Below are 19,629 nucleotides of genomic sequence, written 5' to 3' on the forward strand. Positions count from 1 at the left end.
CATCCTTCCAGACGAAGCTGGGGCTTTGAGGAAAGCCTGGGTCCTGGGTGCCAGAGGGAAGCGGTGCTGGCAGCCGGGGGAAGGAAGGCCTACTCTTGCACAAATTTCGTGCATCGGGCCTCTAGTACTGTAATAAAAGTTATGTGAATGGCTTTGGGACCATTATTACACAAAATAAGGGGTACTTGAAAACAAGCACTGTGATGGGGCAGCAGCCAATCTGATAACTGTTAAGTGACTAACGGGTGGGTAGCACATACAGTGTGGATATGCTGGATAAAGGATGACTCACGTTCAGGGCTGGATGGAGCAGGACAGCACGAGATTTCATCACGCTACTCCGAACAACACACCGTTGGCATCAGAAATGTCCAAACCTGTAGAGAATTTTTATAAGAGTTTATTTGAGCCAAATTGCTGACATATGCTGGGGAGCAAGATCTCAAATGCCCCTGAGAACAACAGTTTTGCAGCTTCTTTTCTGCATTTGAAATTAAGGAGGGCACGTAAGGAAGATTGGAGAAAGCAAGGTGGGAATTGGATTACAGGATAGCTAACGTTATGTGCCCTCTTGAGGGTTAATACCCCTTCCAGGGTATTCTGGCATTTCAAAGGTGTGTTCACCTAGATGCACATAACAATGGACAGGGCTGGCTTAAAACCTTTCACTAAAGAGGTTATAGGCTTGAGGCATGACCACCTTCCCACCATGACCTGCCCAGTTAGGAATTTATGGTCAGCTTACCCTGTGAGGTTACTTTCCACAGAACCTCTTTTTTTTTTTTTCGTCCACAACACAATTTAAAATTTACAAATTGTTTTGTTTCTGGTATTTTCCATTTAATATTTTGGGACCATGATTAACTGTGCTTAACTGAATCCTCAGAAAGTGAATGGCAGATAAGAGGGGGACTACTGCATTCAGCATCTACTATGTTCCAGGGAACTTTACTCATATTATTAGCAATCCTCTCATCTACCACTTCCCCATTAGGTGGGCAGGGAAACTGAGGCTCAGAGAAGAGAACTGGACAAGGAGCCTTGTCCAAGGTTACCCAGCCAACATGAGGTGGATTTGGAACCCGGTTTGGCTGAAAGTGGTGCCCACAGGCATGGGGCAGCTTCCTCAGGGAGCCGGAGGGACAAAGGCCAGCTGAAGCCCTGGGGACTGGCTTGTTCTTCACGGGGAAGCCAGGGCCCCACTGGGCTCTCCAATTAGCAAGAGCAGAGAAATCAGAGGCAGCAACAAGCTCTGCTAATGAGCTGCCACATTAAACAATGAGTCACACTTCCATACGGTGCCGCTCCAGCCCTAACCCGGAACAAACAAGCTGTGAGAAACAGTTTACAAAACAGCGAGGTGTGACTGTCTCCCTGCTGCCGCCCGCCCGCTGCTGCCACCACCACCACGGGCACTGCAGCCACCACTGCAGCCACCGCCGAGCCCACCGCCCACGGGCAGACAGAGGTGCAGAGGCTGGCTCGGAAGAGGGGCTCCAGAGCCAGTCCTGGCTTCTGAGCTCAGGGAAGTCCTCATCTCCAGAATGACCTCAGGGCAGACCCCAACTTTCAGCTTCCACTGCCATTCTAGCCATCTCCTAGGACTTATGGGCTCTGTCATTTGGTCATTCTGTGGCCTAGGTCTTAGTTCTCCTGTCTGATCATATCAAGCTCATTTTCCAGTTGTGATGATTCAGTGTGATCATCACATAAACTGCCTACCTCTGTGCTGGCACACAGTAGGTATGCAGTAAACTATGGATCCACTCCTCTCCGTGGAGGGAATCCAGCTCAGAGCCAGTCTCGTGAAACACTCCCAATAATAGCAACTGCTCTCCTTTTTCTGCCCTATATTATATTTATTTGTGTCCCTGGCTTACCCTCCTTCTGATCTGTGGGATCCTGTGGATAGGGACTGTTTCATTCATTTCCGCACTCCCAGGACCAGCACAGGGAGGCAGCATGGTAAGGTGGCAAGAGCAACAGACTTTGGGAGTTAGTTATCCCAAAATCATGCCTCTGGCAGCTAGTTATTAGCTGTGGGATTCTGGGTGACTCTGGTAAAAATCATTTCTTGAACCCTACCCTGTGCCAGACAAGAGCTTCATGTACATTATCTCATTTCATTCAGCAATGGGTATTGCTATCCCATCTCACAGATGAAGCACTAGAGTCTCAGAGCAGTTAATACCATGGCGTGGTGGCTTTGCAAGGTGTCAGCTTGGCTCAGCTGAGCTACATTTCCCAGAATTTCCCTTCCTATATGGTTCTGGTTAGAATCTCCAAATGGTCTTGATTCTTTAATGGAACCTGATTGATACTCAAGGCACAGGTTCCATAGTATAAAGTTAATAATGGTGCTGTAATTAAAAATGCACCTGACACTCAATTCTAGATTTTTCAGCTATTCTATCCTGGTAATAATAGCTAATACTTTATAGTAAATATATGCCAATTATATGTTAACTCATTTAATCCATAACAATTCCATAAGGTAGTTTTTATTATTATCATTTCATTTTTACAGGTGAGGAAACTGAGGCTCAGAGAGGTTAAATGATTTTCCAAGGTCACGCAACTAATAAATGTTTGACTAGACAATCCATTTTTTATCTGTTATATTATTCTGCCTCTCACCTCTAATATACTACAACTCATTCTCTACGCCTCATTTTTCCTAATCTGTAGTCATAGGGCTTGTGGGCAGATGAAATAACAGGGAGTGGATTTACCTTCTGTCTGGAGCAACTGAACATCTAGATAAAAATATATTAAGCAACAAATTTCAAATATTGAACATCAAGCAGCACAATAGCAATTCCTGAGAGAGGAAAAAAATAATGAGGTGAGCCCTACAATTGCCAGCTTCTGGTTGGAGAGAGTTTCCAGGCTACAGCACAGGGAGCAGTGTCCGAGCTGTTTCCCTGTGGTAAGGAGACAGAGCAGGGAGGCTGGGAAGGGCAAAGCAACTAAAGTTCAAAGGCAAAGGAACTTCAGAGAAGAGCCCTTTGCAGAGAGATAGAGAGCTTCAAAGATCTGCTGAGAGTTCCCCTCAAACCTTCAACAGAATATTGAACAGCACTTGTATGTGAGGAAACTACCCAAGTTTGAGGAAAGAATATCACAATGGAGCAGAGGAAACAATTTCCAAAGTACATACAAGATCTGGAATGGTTTGTATTTCTATTAACCAGAGTGAAAAACCTCATAAATTACAGGGCATCAAGGTGATTCTTTAGAAAGGTATTGCTTCAGTAGTGGGGGATAAAGAAGGTAATGGTCCCACCTAATAAAGTTTAAAAGTAAGTCTCAACAGATCATACTATTTTACAGGAACATGACAGAATTCTAAAACAAAGCTCAAGAATATTTCTAGGAATATTGAAATGACTAGCACACAACAAGGTAAACTTCACAATGTTTAGCATCCAACCAGAAACTACCATGCATGAAAACAAAAAGGGAACAGGAAAATACAACCTGTAAGGAAGAGAAAAGTTAATCAATAAAAACAAACCCAAAAATAACCCAGAAGATGGAATTAGTATATAAGGACACTCAAACATAACTATTTTCATATGCTTAAGAAGCCATTGGAAAGATTGACCATCTTCAGTAGAGACTGGAGGGAAAGGGCTCAAATAAAACTTCTAGAAGATGAAAAAAATACCATGTCTGAGATGAAAAATACACCGGTTGGATTAATAGCAGATTTGACTACACAGAAGAAAAGATTAGTAAATTTGAAGACATGGCAATAGAAAGTTTTCAAAGGAACTCTATATATAGAAAAAAAGTTTTCTTGAACAAATAATCAATGAGCTGTGGCACAACTTCAAGAGACCTAATATATGTGTAATTGGACTCCCCAAAAGAGGACAACAGCAGAAAAATACTTGGAGAAATATTAGTCAAAACATTTCCAACTTTAATAAAAAAACTATAAGTCATGGATTCAAAAATCTCAAGAAACATGAATACAAATTCACAAAGGCATGTTATTATTACAGTGTTAACAGTAAATTTTCTTAAAAGCACTGATAAGGAGAAAAGCTAAAACGTAGCCAGAGAAAGAGAGACATATCACATACAAATAATAAAGAATGACAGCAGACTTTTCATTGGAAACAGTTCAAGTCAGAAGACAATGGTACATCTTTAGAGTACAGAATGTAAAAAAATAAACAAGAAAACACATCAATCTAGAACTCTATACCCAGTGAAAACATATTTTCAAAACAAAGCTGAAATACATTTTCCAAAACAAAAAAGCTGAAATAACTCATCACTAGCAGACCTGCACTACAAGAAATGTTATAGGAAGTCCTTGAGACAAAAGGAAATCAGTCTCAATTTCCATACCACATGGAAATCTGGATCTATACAAAAGAATGAAGACCTCTGGAACTGGTAACTATATGGGAAAATATGAAATACTTTTTTGTTTAAAAGTCTTTAAAGGATAATTTAATGGTTAAAGCACAACATAATAAGTATTCTACATTTACAACATATATATAGAAATAAAATGTATAACAACAATAGCATAAAGGCTGGTGTGGGGGTAATTGAAGCATATTGTTGTAAGGTTCTTTTTCTGTCAATGACATGATATAATATTACTTAAAAGTAAATTGGGATAAGTTAAAGATGTATACTACAAACCCAAGTAACCACTAAAAAAAAGTTATAGCTAATTAAGCCAATAAAGGAGATAAAGTAAAATCATACAAATAACCAATCCAAAAAAAAGGTAAGAAAAAGGGAAAAAGTATAGTGGGACAAATAGAAAACAAATAGCAAAAAAGTAGCTTTAAACCAAATCATATCAATACTCACATCAAATGTAAGTGATCTAAAAACCACAATTAAAAGGTCAAGATTGTCAGATCATTTATCCAAAGGAAGATTCAATTATATGTTGCCTGCAAGAAACCCACTGTCAATATAAATATTTAAGTATAAATTTAAATTCTATCAAAAACTGATAGAATTATAAAGTAAATGGGAGAATCTATAATTACAGTCAGAGATATTTCAATATCCCTTTCTCAAAAATTGATAGAACAAGCAAGCAGAAAATCAGGAAGGATATAATAGACTTGAACAACACAATGAATCAAATTTGTAAAACATTTCACCCAATAACAGTAGAGTATTTAAAAAATTGATTTAGAGAGTCAGAGAGAGAAACATCAATATGATATGAGAGTGAAACATTGGTCAACTGCCTCCTACACACACCTCAACCAGGGATCAAACCCATAACCTGGGCATGTGCTGCTATGAGTATTCAAGTGCAAGTTTTTGTGTGGACAAGTTTTTGAGTGTATTCCTAGGAGCGAAATTTCCTAATCAAACGATAACTCCATGTTTAAGATTTGGAAGAACTTTCAAATTGTTTTCCAAAGTGGATGCACCATGTTACATTCCCACTAGCAATGTATGAGAGTTCCAATTCCTCCCATTCTCACAAACTGTTATGGATTTTAAAGTCTGTTTGTGTCTTCCCCAGATTTATATGCTAAAACCCTAACCCCCAAGTGACCATTTTTGGAGATAGGACTGTGAAGCGATAAGAAGTAAAATGAGGTCATAAGGGTGGGGCCCTAATCTGAATGGGTTGGTGCCATTTTAAAAAAAGAAGAGACACCAGAACTCTTTCTCTCTCTGCACACACACCAAGGAGATGCCATATGAGCACACAGCAAGACAGCAGCCATCTACAAGCCAGTAGAAAGGTCTCATCAGAAACCAAATTGGCCAACACCTTAATCTTGGACTTCCCATCCTCCAGAACTGTGAAAATTTCCTTTTGTTTAAGCCAACCAGCCTGTGGTATTTTATTATAGTAGCCTGAGCAGACTGACACACCAATACTTGTTATTGTCCATCTTTTTTATTATAGCCGTCCCAGCGAGTGTGCAGTGGAATCTTATTATGGTTTTGATTTGCATTTCCCTATGATTGAAGATGCTGAACATATTTTCATGTGCTTATAAGCTATTTGTGTATCTTCTTTAGAAAAATGTCTATTCTAATACTTTGCCCATTTTAAAAAATTGAATTATTATTTTATTGTTAAGCCTACAGACTCCTATACACTAATAAAATGTTGCATGCAAAATCTGTTTGTTACAACACATTGGAAATTACCCTGGTGTTCATCATTAGAAACTGTATAGTTCATCCACACAATGAAATGTTACACAGCTGTCAAAAAAAGAATGAGAAAGGTCACAGAGTACTTTATGGAAAGACCCCAGGGTATACATGTCAAATGAAAATAAAAATGGTGTATAGATATAATTCTTTCCTTTTTAAGAAAGAGGGAGAAATATGAATATGTGTGTGTGTGTGTTTTCTTATATTTCCATAAAGAACATTGAAAAGAGCCATAAGAAACTTTTTAAAGTGATCACCCATGTAGTGAGAGATGGGTAATGGGATTGACAGAAACAGGAATAAAACTGAGCCTTCTTATTTATACCTTTATGTATTGTTTTGATGTCTGAACCATTTAAATGTTACTTATCTAAAACATAAATAATTAAAATATGAAAAGTTTAAAATTTCAGTAGAGTATCTGACCCTTAGCAGATGTCTCCTCTGGGTGTAGGCCCCAGTCTGTCCCTTGCGGATGGATGTCCTCCATAGTGGGAGGAGAGTAAGACATGGCCACACAAAGTCCCAGGCTTGCACCTTTCTGGACCCCGGAGGAAAGAGAAGCATCTTCTCATCCAGCATTCATAGATAAAAAATCTCAAGGAAGGACTCTGATTTGCTCTGCTTGAGTCACATGCTCATCCCTGTGGCAAGAAGCTGGAACTGCAAGGTGTGAGGCAGGAGTGACAGGTTCTTGTGAAGGACGATTATAAGCACAGCTCTGATCTGGAGAAGCATATAGTTTAGTGGAAATAAAAACAGCTCATGTTTCCCTAGTGACTATTCTGCCAGACATTATTTGCATTCACTTGTTGAATTCTCACCACAATCCTCTAAGGCAGGGGTCCTCAAACTACGGCCCGCGGGCCACATACAAATACAAATATTGTATTTGTTCCCATTTTGTTTTTTACTTCAAAATAAGATATGTGCAGTGTGCATAGGAGTTTGTTCATAGTTTTTTTTTAAACTATAGTCCGGCCTTCCAACGGTCTGAGGGACAGTGAACTGGCCCCCTGTTTAAAAGTTTGAGGACCCCTGCTCTAAGGCTATCATCACCCTCTCAGTACAGTAGAGAAAACTGAGGCACCTGCCCAAGTTCACACAGCTGACGAGTGATGGAGGTGGTCTGATTTCAGCCCTAAGGTAGAAGGGATACTCCGGATCTGGTGATGGCCTGGGAATGGTGATGGGGAGAGGGGAGAGGACATGGACAATGACTGAGGTTTTGAGCCCAAATGCCTGGCATATATGGTAGTGCCACAGGCTCCAAGACCTGGGGTGGGCTTGAGGTTTGGGAGGCAAGGTAACAAGTACATGCGACTTGAAGCCAAAAGCCTAGCTTTAAATCCCAGTACTGCTTCTACACATGGCCTTGGGCAAGTGCCTTTGCCTTGCTGAACCTCAGTTTCCTCATGTGGGAATAATGTATTTCTCTCCAAATAATAAATAATAGCTAATAATAGTATTTTTGGAAAATTTCCAGTAATTATAGCTACTGCTGCCATTGCAATCATGAGGAGGGGTGGGAGGTGATGTGCTCTTTTGAACGTCTATTTGGCCTCCAGACATGCTGTTCCAGAAGCTCTTTCCCCCAGGCCACTCCTCCTGGAAGCCTTCCCCACTGTTGTTGCTCAGGGTTCTTGAGTGAGTGAGTACAGTAGTCCCCTTTTTCCATGGGAGTATCCATTCCTGAAACCACAGATAGTACTGAACCCTGTATATACTATATTTTTCCTATACATACATACTTACTAGTATGATCAAGTTTAATTTATAAATTAAGCACAGTAAGAGATTAAAAATAACAATAATAAAATAGAACAATTATAATAATATGCTGCAGTATACTAGTATGTTATGTAAATGTGCTCTCTTTCAAAAGATCTTATTGTACTGTACTCACCTTTCCATTTAAAGAAAGCACTATACAGCTGCTCTTTGGTGTATCTGAATTGCCAGCATCATCACGAGTCTTGCACTTGGGGACCCTTATTAAATAAAATGAGGGTTACTTGAACACAAGCACGGTGATACATCGACAGGTGATCTGATAGCCCAGACAGCTACCCAGTGACTGACGGGCAGGGAGGGTATGCAGTGGACGCACTGGGATAAGAGAGGATGACTGTGACTCCGTTCTGCCCCCACAGGGTTAGTTGCTGCAAGGGGACAGGAGGGTCTCCATCCAAGTCCATGGTCTCCCTCCCTCCTTTCCTTCCTTGTCACTCTTCCTCTAGAATCTATGGCATCCTTGCCATCAGGCCCCTGCAACGGGATCACCTGGGTGACAAGAGACCCCCTTCTTCACTTCTAAGCACCTTCATTACCTAAAGCCCAAAAACAACTGGAGTGAGGTAAAGCAATGGGTGTCAGAGGTGGGCCTCCGAGACCCTGGTGGGGCTCAGCAGCCACTCTCCCTCAAGTCTGATGGCCCGATGAGCCCCCCAGCCATTGCTTCTTTCATTTCTGGGGCCTGGCAACTGACTCTGTGGGAAGGGGAGGGGGTGCAGGGGGATCTCATGTCCTCCCTGTGAGATTTACAAAGGGCTGAACCAATGTAGGGTCTGCCTCACCCTCTGCTGAGGAATTGGGACTGATTAACACCTACTGAGTGCTGGGCCCTGGACTAAGCACAGCCAGGACAAAAGAATGAGGCTGCCCTTGGCCCAGGAAGGGAAACAGCTCATCCTGGGGCTGAGGGCAGGGCAGGAAGGTGGCCTGGGAACCCAGGGAATAGCCTGCTCCCTCCTCCAGCCAGCCGCCATATGGTGAGGGGCGAAGAGGTCGCTCCCCAACCTGAGACCTGCCTTGGGGTGGCACAGGTGGGGGTGAGGGAATACTTGCCAGGGCTTCCAGGCAGCAGCCCCCTAACCTGCCCTTCTCTGCCCTGTCTCTCTCACCCCTTCATGTGCTGTCACACGTACTAAATGAGTTAACCAGAGTAAAGCACTTAGCATCCTGCTTGGCCAACAGTGAGCACTTGATAAATGTGAGCTTGCAATCATGCCTCGCTCCCACACACGCTGTCACACACGGTCTGTCTTGCACAGGCCTCATGCATCAGCACTTTCAGGGGCTCCCCAACTCCGCATACCATTTGCTCACAGATGCACCGCTCCTCCTACAACTCACACCAACACACACTAACAGGGCACCCCCCCACACACATGCACACCCGCCTACCCTCCCCCATTTTTCTTCTGTGCTCAACTCCCCTGGCAGGCTCCTGGGCAGGGGCTGAGAGGCCCAGTGGCAAGGGCAGGGCAGTGGGGAGAGGCTTGCTTCCCATGACCCAGCCCATCCCAGAGGCCTGGAGGAGGGACCTGGGTCTGGAGGCCGGCATGGGAGAGGAGGTAGGCCATGAGGGGGGTGGTGACAGTGTGGTTCATGGGTGGGTAAGAAGCCTGGAGCCCAAGACCAGCCTCTGAAAGAGACACTGGGGTGGTAGGCAGAGGTGTGCAGAGAGGCACACCGAATCTCTACAAGACCAAACTGGGAGCAGGGGCTTTGAAGGGCCATCTCTGACCCACAAGGCCTCTCCCATCTCAGGTCAGAACCAGGACCTGAGCCTGAGGGCCTCGAGGCTGACAAGAGCCTGGGACAACGAGCAGAGGACCAAGGACTTGCCCTCTCCCCATCTCCACCACAGTGTCATGTGCCAGAGCCGTGATCCTGGACAGCCAGGGACAGCCAGGTGTGGGACAGACAGGCAGCATGAAAAGAAACAGGAAACCCGGCTGGCGTGGCTCAGTGATTGAGCGTCAACTTATGAACCAGGAGGTCATGGTTCGATTCCCGGTCGGGGCACGTGCCCAGGTTGCGGGTTGCAAGCTCAAACTCCAGTGGGGGGCGTACAGAAGGCAGCGGATCTATGATTCTCTCTTATCACTGATGTTCTTATCTCTCTCTCTCTCTCCCTTTCCCTTCTCTCTGAAATAAATAAAAATATGCATTTAAAAGAAAATAAACAGGAATTGTGGCCTGGGCATCAGAAGAGCAGGGAGATGAGGGGCTGAGCTCCAGCAAATGCTCAGTGCCACCCAGGCACACTCAGCACAGACTCCCCCACAGACACTCAGACCCACAACACAGGGACACAACCCAGGGACATGCAGACACACACTCAGCCGCACAGTAGACACCTCTCCCCTAGCTCACATACCCACATACACACAATACACTCTCACCCGGCAGGACCACACAGCACACTGAGCACCCCAAGATACACTGAAACGCCCCCGGCCGAAGGCAACACAGCCAGCGGAGATATCCCTCCCTCTCCTGCCTACACTGATGATCTGGAAACCAGCACACAGTCTGTAAGATGCAAATGTACGGCACACAGACACACATGATCTCAAGGACACACACACACACACACACACACACACACACACACGCACATGTGCCCAGACCTGCGGACACTGCTCCTCACACTCAATTCATCCTGAGATTCTCCTTCCTTTTCTCCCCAGTGCCTTTCCTAGTCTCTATTTCCATCCTGTATGTCTCTTCAAAATTGATTAGTCCCTTTATAATCCTTCGCTTCCCCATTCCTGGCCGCCTTTCCTCACTGAGAATCCATGCATGTGTACACATATCGCATGGCAGTCCTGGGGTGCCCTGGGAACAGTCTCAGGTCAGAGGGCGTTCCCCTGTCACTCTGAGCCTCTGGAAGCCTGAGGACAGGGATTTCAGCAGGGTGACCACCCCCACCCCAGGCCTTGGCCTCCTGGTCCCTGGTTCAGACCCACTAGGAACCCCTCCCTCAGCTGCTCCTGCTGCTTTTGCTACTGAGTTGCAGTCTCAGAACACACGGTGTTGCCTGCACCTGTGTCTTCTGTGCACTCAGGTCCCTCTGCCTGGAATGCCCGCCCTGCTCCAGCTCTCAGTGGGTCTCATATTTCTGAATTTCATGAACCAGTTAAAAACTCAGAAGAAAGTTTGGGGAATGACAAGTTTCCATTTTGTTAGTAAGGCTATTTAAAATATGAATACCATCCTCTATCCACCATAATTTCATTAAAGAATGCTTTAACACCAACAAAGCAGGAAGAACATAATCTCAGGATGAAGGGTAATCCTTCAGGTAAAACCCATTGCATCGTCCTTCTTTTCCTCCTTTCTCCAAGTACTTAACATGGATTATCTCATTCTATCCTCGTAACCCCGAAAGGTGAAATTTTACAGATGAGAGACTGTTTAGACTGTTTAGACTGGTTACTGAAAATTCTTTGCTCCTGCACGCCGTGGTCCTGCCCAGTGCTTGCACCTGCTGCTGGTGCCCGGCACCGGCCCTGATCACTTGGCGCTGTCAGCGGGTGCGAGCAGCCGCTGCCGCCCCGATCGCCCCTCAGAGCTTCTCCACCCCCCTGCTCCTGAGGGGCGATCGGGGCCGGCAGCCACCTCTCGCACTCGCTGCTGGTGATGGCCCTGCTCACACCCACTGCCAGCGCCAAAGACACAACTTGCACCTGCTGCCAACACCGTCAGTGGGTGGGAGCAGCGGCTGCTGGCCCCAATCACCCCTGAGGGCTTTACCTCCCCCTGCTCCTGAGGGGCAATCATGGCAGCAGCCGCTGCTCTTACCCGCTGATGGCGCTGTTCCCAATTGCTCTGCACAGTCAGCAGGTGTGAATGGGGCGGCTCCATCAGCGTCAGTGCGTGGTAATGGTGGCGGCAGACAAGGGACCGGGGGCCATGGAGAGAGGGCCAGGCAGGGGTGCAGAGGATGGGCCGAGACCTGCCCCTGTGCCCACCACAGCCTTGCAGCCCACAGTTTCTTTCAAGGGTCATGAATTTGTGCACTGGGCCCCTAGTAGAATAATAATAACTGCTTCACAATGTTGCCCTAAGGGAGTGCAAGTAAACTCCTACTGTAGTGCCTGGCACCTGGAAGACACTGGAAAGTGGGAGTTACTCCCCTCCCATGTTGCCAGTCTCCCCTCCCTGATCCCCACGACTTTCTCTATACCCCATTCTCTTGGTTGTTCTCCCTCCTGTCTTTCCAGGCTCCTGTATTAGACCCAACCACGTGTCTTCACTCTAAAAGTGGGAGTGCTCCAGGAGGCAATCCCTGGCCCTCTTCTCTTTTATCTCCGCTCCCTTGCTAAGTGATCTCACCCGTCCCATGGCTTTTACATCATCTGCACACTGGCTCCAGAATTCAGATCACCAATCTGATCTCTCTTTAGAACTTCAAACCTATATAGTCAACAGCCTGCTTGACACCTCCCATGTATCAGACTTGATCCATATAAAACAGAGACCTGATTCTTCTCATCCTAATCCATTCTTCACAAATTTTCCCATTTTGGTAAGTCACACCGTTATTACCCAGTTGCTCAAGCCAAAATCACATTTGATTCTTCCCTTTCTCTCACCCTTCACCTACACTCAGTGGCAAATCTCACTGCTTCTATCTTCAAAATACAGCCTAAGCACTTCATTTCTCTTTATCTTTATTACTGTCACCACAGTCTGAGTTCCCATCATCTCTCATCTGGTTCACACCAAATACATCCTAACTGGCTTTTCTCTGCACCCACGTTTACTTCTTTAAAAGACTGGTCTGAAAGTATGTCTTTAGATTAGCTAAGTTGAGTCCTTCAACTTGGTTCTTTTTCCAAATTGTCTTGGCTATTCAAATTCCTTTGCATGTTTCCCATATATTTTAGAATGAACTTGTCACACATACACACACATTTGCTGGTATTTTGATTGAGATTGCTTTGAACCTATATATCAATTTTGGCATAACATACATCTTAACAATATTGAGTTTTCCAATCCATGAATATAGTCTATCAGTCCATTTGTTTAGGTCTTCTTTATTGCAACATTGGTTCATAGTGTTCAGTAAAGTAGTCTTGCATGTCTTTTTCTAAATCTATTTCTAAATATTTTATGCTTTTTATGCTAGTATAAATACATTTTTAAAAATTTCTCCTTTCTAATGGCTTACTGCCAATATACAGAAACTTGAGGCCCGGTGCACAAAAATTTGTGCACTGGGGCGGGGGGGGGGGAGGGGGTCCCCCAGCCCGGCCTGTGCCCTCTCGCAGTCTGGGACCCCTCGGGAGATAATGACCTGCTGGCTTAGGCCTGCTCCCGGGTGGCAGAGGGCAGGCCCAATCCCTAGGTGCAGCCCCCGGTCAGGCTCAGAGCAGGGCTGATTGGGGAGTTGGGGCACCGCCCCGTCATGCACAGAGCAGGGCGGATCGGGAGGTTGCGATGCCACCCTCAGTCACGCTCAGGGTAGGGCCAATTGGGGGGTTGGGGCACCGCCCCCTGTCACACTCAAGGCAGGGTCGATGGGGAGGTTGCGGCGCCACCCCCTGTCATGGACAGAGCAGGGCCGATCAGGGGGTTGGGGCACTGCCCCCTGTCACACACAGAGCAGGGCCCATCAGGGGTGTTGGGGCTCCGTACCCAGTCACGCACAGAGCAGGGCCGATCAGGGGGTTGAGGAGCTCCCTGCTATCACTCACAGAGTAGGGCCGATAGGGGAGTTGGGGCACTGCCCCCTGTCACACACAGAGCAGGGCGGATAAGGGGGTTGGGGCGCTGCACCCTGTCACACTCAGGGCAAGGCCAATGGGGAGGTTATGGCTCTACCCTGTCACACACAGAGCAGGGCCCGTGTGCGGGGGGAGGGTTGGGGCACTTTCCCCTGTCACTCACAGAGCCGCAGGGCGATCAGGGGGTTGGTGCGCTGCACCCTGTCAAACACAGAGCCGCAGGGCAATCAGGGGATTGGGGAGCTCCCCCCTGTCAGGCACAGAGCAGGGCAGATAGGGAGGTTGTGGCCCCGCCCCCTGTAACACACAGAGCTGCAGGGCTATCAGGGGGTTTGGGTGCTGCCCCCTGTCATGCTGATCCCGGTGCCGGGAGCCTCACTGCTCCGCTGATCCCGGTGCCAGGAGGCATATTACTCTTTTACTATATAGGATAGAGACCTGGTGCATGGATAGGGGCTGGCTGGTTTGCCCTGAAGGGTGTCCTGTATCAGGGTGGGGGTCCCCACTGGGGTGCCTGGCCAGTCCGGGTGAGGGGCTGAGGGCTGTTTTCCAGAAGCGAGTGACTGAAGCTTCCAACTGCTCCTTGTTTTCTTTCTTTTTTTTTTTTTATTCTGGGCCAGCTTTAGCTCTGAGGCCTCACTGCTGAAAACATCGATACAATGTTGCTAAAGCCCGGCTGAATGAAAGCTGGTTTCTGGGGTTTTGTTATCTTCTTATTTGCAACATAGTACATAGTTTCTTAGAGTTGTAGCTCAGAGGCCAGCAAGTGAGGCGGGGAACATTGGAGTCTGCAGCAAGCAAGCCTCATGTTCACTTCCAGCTGTCTGGCTGCTGGCCGCCATTTTGGCTGACAGTTAATTTGCATATACTCACTGATTAGCCAATGAAAAGGGTAGCGGTCGTACGCTAATTACCATGTTTCTCTTTTATTAGTGTAGATACAATTGATCTTTGTATATTGACTTTGTATCCTGCAAATATCTGAAATTCTCTTGCTAGTTTTGAGGGTTCCTTAAGGTCTACAAATAAAAGCAGTTTTACTTGTTCCTTTCCAGTCTTTATACTTTTATTTCCTTTTCTTGCCCATTGCACTGGCTAGGATTTCCTGTACAATATTGAATAGAAGTGATGACAACAAGCATCTTTGCCTTGTTCCTGATGAGAAGAGCATTCATTCTTTCACTATTACATATGGTATTAACTGTAATTTTTCCATAGATGTCTTTTATCAGGCTGAGAATGTTTCCTCCTATTCCTAGTTTCCTGAAAGGTTTTTTTTTTGGTTTTGTTTTTAAAATATGAGTAGGTGTTGGATTTTGTCAAATGCTCTTTTTTCCCCATCTATTGAAATGATCTTATGGCTTTACTTTTTTATTCTATTGATGTGATGAATTAAATTGACTGGTTTTTTAAAATGTAAAACACTACATTCTTCGAATAAACCACACTTTGCAATAATGTATTCTCTTACTTATATATTTCTAAAACTTGATTTGATAATATTTTGTTAAAGATTTTTGCATCTTTGTTCATGAGTGATATTGAGCTATAATTTTCTTTGCTTATAAATGTCTTTCTCAGGTTTTTGGCATCAGAGGTGTGTTAAAGATTGCTGCAAATTCCTGGCTACTTTCCCATTGAGAGGTAGAGTCTAATTCTCTTCTCTTTGAATCTGAGCTGCCTTAATGACTTGCTTGACCAATAGACATGCCTTTCCAAAGCTAGATTATAAGACCCTTTGCAGCTTCTTCTCGGCCACTTGGAATGCTTGCACTTAGAGCTCTGAGCTGCCATGTGGAAATCCAACCAGCCTGAGGCCACCATGCTATGAAGGAACCTAAGCTAACCAAGAGGTCCTGTGGAGACGGAGACAAAGATTCCCAGCCAGCTCCCAATTGTTATGGCCGCCAGGCCTTCGAGTCACCAGCTGAGGCCCCAGACAGTGTGGGGCATGGATAAGCCATCCCCAGTGTGGTCTGTCCAAAATCCTACCCCTAGAATCATAAAATATAATAATGAGAAATGATTGTTTTAAGCTACTACCTTTTGGAATAGTTGTACAGAAATACATACCAGCAGGAAGATTATGCTGGGCTCATAAAATGAGTTGGGGTATATTCCCTGGTCTTCTATTTTCTGAAAAAGTTTGTGAAAGATTGGTATTATTTATTCCTTAAATATTTGATAGAATTTACCAGTGAAGCCATCTGGATGGAAAATTTTTACATTATAAATTCAATTTCTTGAATAGATATAGAGCTATCCAGATTTTCCATTTTTTCTTATAGAATGATCTTTTTAAGTGTCACTAAATTATATCACTCCCCTCATGAAAACCCCCAATGGCTTTCCCTTACACTAACCATAGAATCCAAAGTCCCTTCCATAATCTATAGGGCCCTTTAGGATCTGGCTCCTGCCTGCCTTTCAGATCTCCACTTTGAGCCACATTCCTGATATTTATAGGGATGATTCCTTAATGTCATTTAGATTTTCAGCCGAGTGTCACCTTCAGAGGAGGGTATTTTTTTAAACCAATAAATCAAAATAATATTCTCAATGGGTCTGTAATATAGACACTCTATATCATATTATCCATTTTAAAAGGTTATAGCATTTATCACTAGTTGACATTAGCTTTATCTTTAGTTTACTCATTATTTTTACATGATTGCCACACCTTCCTAGAATTTCAGGTCTATGTGGCAGTGACCTTATTGGTCTTATTTACAGTTGTGTCCACAGAGGCTAGAACACCTTGTCATATAAGGTGGTAAATAAATGTTTACTAAATTGTTTGCAAGTTTCCCTGGAACCCCCAGCCCTGACCTGGGTGTAGGTGTTGAGAAAATGCTGGAAAAAGAGAGCTAGAAGGGTCTTGGCCTCTACTTTGATTGGTCCCAGAAGTGGTCAGCATTAGGTGTACAAGAACAGGCAGTTCCCAGTGGCCACACCTGCCCACAGGTTTGTTTGTTTCCTGTGCGGGTGTGACTCCATCCAGCCTGGCATCTAGGAGCAAAGCATGGCTACTAGTTCTAGTTCAGAAGCCCCTCAGTCCCTGCTTTTGAAAAATCACTTCCTCCCTCGGGTTCTCGCCTGACACACTGTACATGCTCAGTCGTTCTTGAATAAAGATCCATTCCATGCCTACATTTCAACGATTCTATCTTACCCCCATACCCTGTTACAGATGAGGAAACCGAGACACAGACAGGCTAAGCCACTCCACCTGGGCCACACAGTAAGTTACTGCTGAAGGCCCTGGAGCTCAGAGATGTTCCCCTCAATTTATGATCCCACCAACAAGGGCATCAGTTTCAGAGATTAACAGCTGCAAATGATGGCATCAAGTCAGTTGGCCCGGCAGCTCTCCGAAGTGCATCTCCAATTCAGGTTTATCTTCATTAAGCAAGTAATTCATTACCAGGCGGCAAGCATTCACATCAGAGCAAGAATATTTAAAAAGTAATTATATTTTTCACAGTGCAGCTTTCTGGGTAAATTGTATGCAAATTGCTGTCTAAATCAGGTTGGCAGATTCCATGCAGGTCTTGGCACTATTTGAAGGGATATTTTAGAAGCTGGACTAGTCATTCTCCACTCACCTCAGTGAGTGTCCAGCATTCAGCAAAGGAAGGCTCAAAAACAGTAGCCATAATTATTAGTCCTTAACTCCATTGAACCTCAGTTTCCTCATCTGTAAAATTGGGTTCTTACCAGGACTAAATAAGGGAATGGAGAGGACAGTCTCCAGCACAGCACCTGCCTGGCATGGACATGGGAGGCATGTGACCTCAGGAAATTGCAAGACAGATTCAGGGAGGACCACTGACACCTAATGGCCCTGAGAGGATGGGGTCAGCTGCTGGGCTGGAAGGAGGGGGCACTGAGGAGGGATCAGGGGCCTGCCTTCCTTCTCACCTCTGGGCTATACTTAGCACTTGCCATAATTAAGCCCCGAGTAACGATCACCCAGCAGGTGCACACAGCTGCCCAGATTTGCACTGACCTCCTACCTCTGGGAGCCAGAAGGTCCATGCTGAAACAGGGGGCTTGAAGAGCAAACACAGCAATTCTCTTAGTTTACAGATGAGAAGAAGAAGCCCAGAGAAGGGTGTGAATGACCCAAGGTCACACATAGGGTAAGTGATGGAATCAGGACCAGAATCCCAGGCCAGGGTAGCTCCCATACATACTGTCAATACCCATCTGTCAAATGGGCACTTGAGTAAGGCCTGAGATGGAAACTCTGAAGTATGATTTGCACATTTAGTGTCATCAGCTTTATCTCAGCCTTGGGATATAGTCCCAGGATTTGGTCTAGGGCAGTTCACTTCCTGTCTGAACCTCAGTTTCTCTGTTTGTCAAATGAGGCCATTGGAAGAGATATCTCTATGGACTCCTCCCATGAGACTTGTACGTAGGATTTTAATGACATCCTTCCCCTTCCCCCTGGGCACAAACTCTGAGAGAAGCCCGGGGACTTCCCAGGGACCTCGAGGCAGAGGCAGTTGGGCCTGCCCGAGGCGATCTTTGTACCAGATCCCAGCCTATCCTGCCCACACTGGGAACCAGCTGGCAGTGAAGGTTTAGGGAGATGCATAGTGCCTCTTGTGAAGGGGGGCCACCTGCTACCGAGCTCTAGCAGCGCAGAGCCCCAGGCCATGAGGCTAAGACTACCCCAGAGACAGTCTCAAATAGGACCACAGAATCCCAGCAAATGTGGCTACCGTGCGGCATAGAGCTACGTTGGGGGCCATGACTATGCCTGGAGCTATATTCATAAGCACACAGCTGTGTCCAGACACAGACTCAGGCTGGCACACACAGCTAGACCCACGGGAGGCTCAGACAGAACAGGCGCCCACACCAGCCTGGCCAGACACCGCTGCACCTGGTACCACCTTCCACACGGATACCCAACGATACTGGACCACAACTAAGCCCTGGGTGGTGGTCAGCCAGGAGGGCACACCTAGGCATATGACAGCACCACACTCACCCTGAAATATCTGGTTACATCCAGACACCGAGCCCCCTGGGAGACCATGTGCCTCCTCTCTGACCCAGCTCTTGTTCAGAAACCCTCACCTGTGCAGACCCTCAAGTCCACACTCGTGGGGCTGCTGGCAAGTCTTACCACCACCCTTGGGCAGCAGGCTCCAGGCAGCACACGTGAGCACCTGCTTCTGTACATGCCCAGACCCACGAGGTGCTGCGCCCTCTATCTGTGAGGCCCTTCGCACGTCTTCCTACAGCATCATTTCAGAGCATCCAGTTGTGCAGGGGATTTTAGAGAACAGCTAAGCCACGGCTCCTGTCTTCTCCTCACCTTGATGTCTCTGCTGGGAGCCTGGGCTCAGCAGCCTGGAGTGGTGTCACAGTCCAGGGAGCAACCAAGCTCAGACCTAGCTGGTCAGGCCTCTACATCCATCATGGAAGCTGAGTCAACGTTGAGGGCTGGACATGGACTCGCAGAGCTTACCCCAGGCAGTGAGAATCCTCCCAGGCCTTGGGAATTTCTCTCTAGCTGGCCTTTCTTTAACTTATCTTCTCAGAAGAAGTTCAAGGCTGACCTGGAAGGCTTTCATGACGTGACGGGCAGCACTGCCCCTGGATGCAGATATGGTCAAGACTTGACCCAGGAGTCAGGGGCCCAGGGTCCTAATCCTGGCTCCTGTGCTAACATGCTGACTAACCCTGGCCCATCCCTTCTCCCTAGGCCTCAGTTTCTCCTTTTGCACCATGAGGGTGGGTGGGGTGCAATGAAGAGGACAGCACTGAACAGAATTTGAAAGTCCCTTCCACTCTCATATTTCTCAGGCTCTTCTCTCCCCAAAGACCAGGGCTGGTGACTAAAAAAGCCAGGAGCAGACCGCGTCTCCTGACACCACTCCAGACTGCTGAGCCCAGGCTCCCTGCAAAGGCAGAGTGGAGCAGT

The sequence above is a fragment of the Myotis yumanensis genome, unplaced genomic scaffold (assembly GCF_028538775.1).
Source record: "Myotis yumanensis isolate MYYU_CA2020_CCGP unplaced genomic scaffold, mMyoYum1.0.hap1 SCAF_2, whole genome shotgun sequence".
NCBI classification, from domain to species: Eukaryota; Metazoa; Chordata; class Mammalia; order Chiroptera; family Vespertilionidae; genus Myotis; species Myotis yumanensis.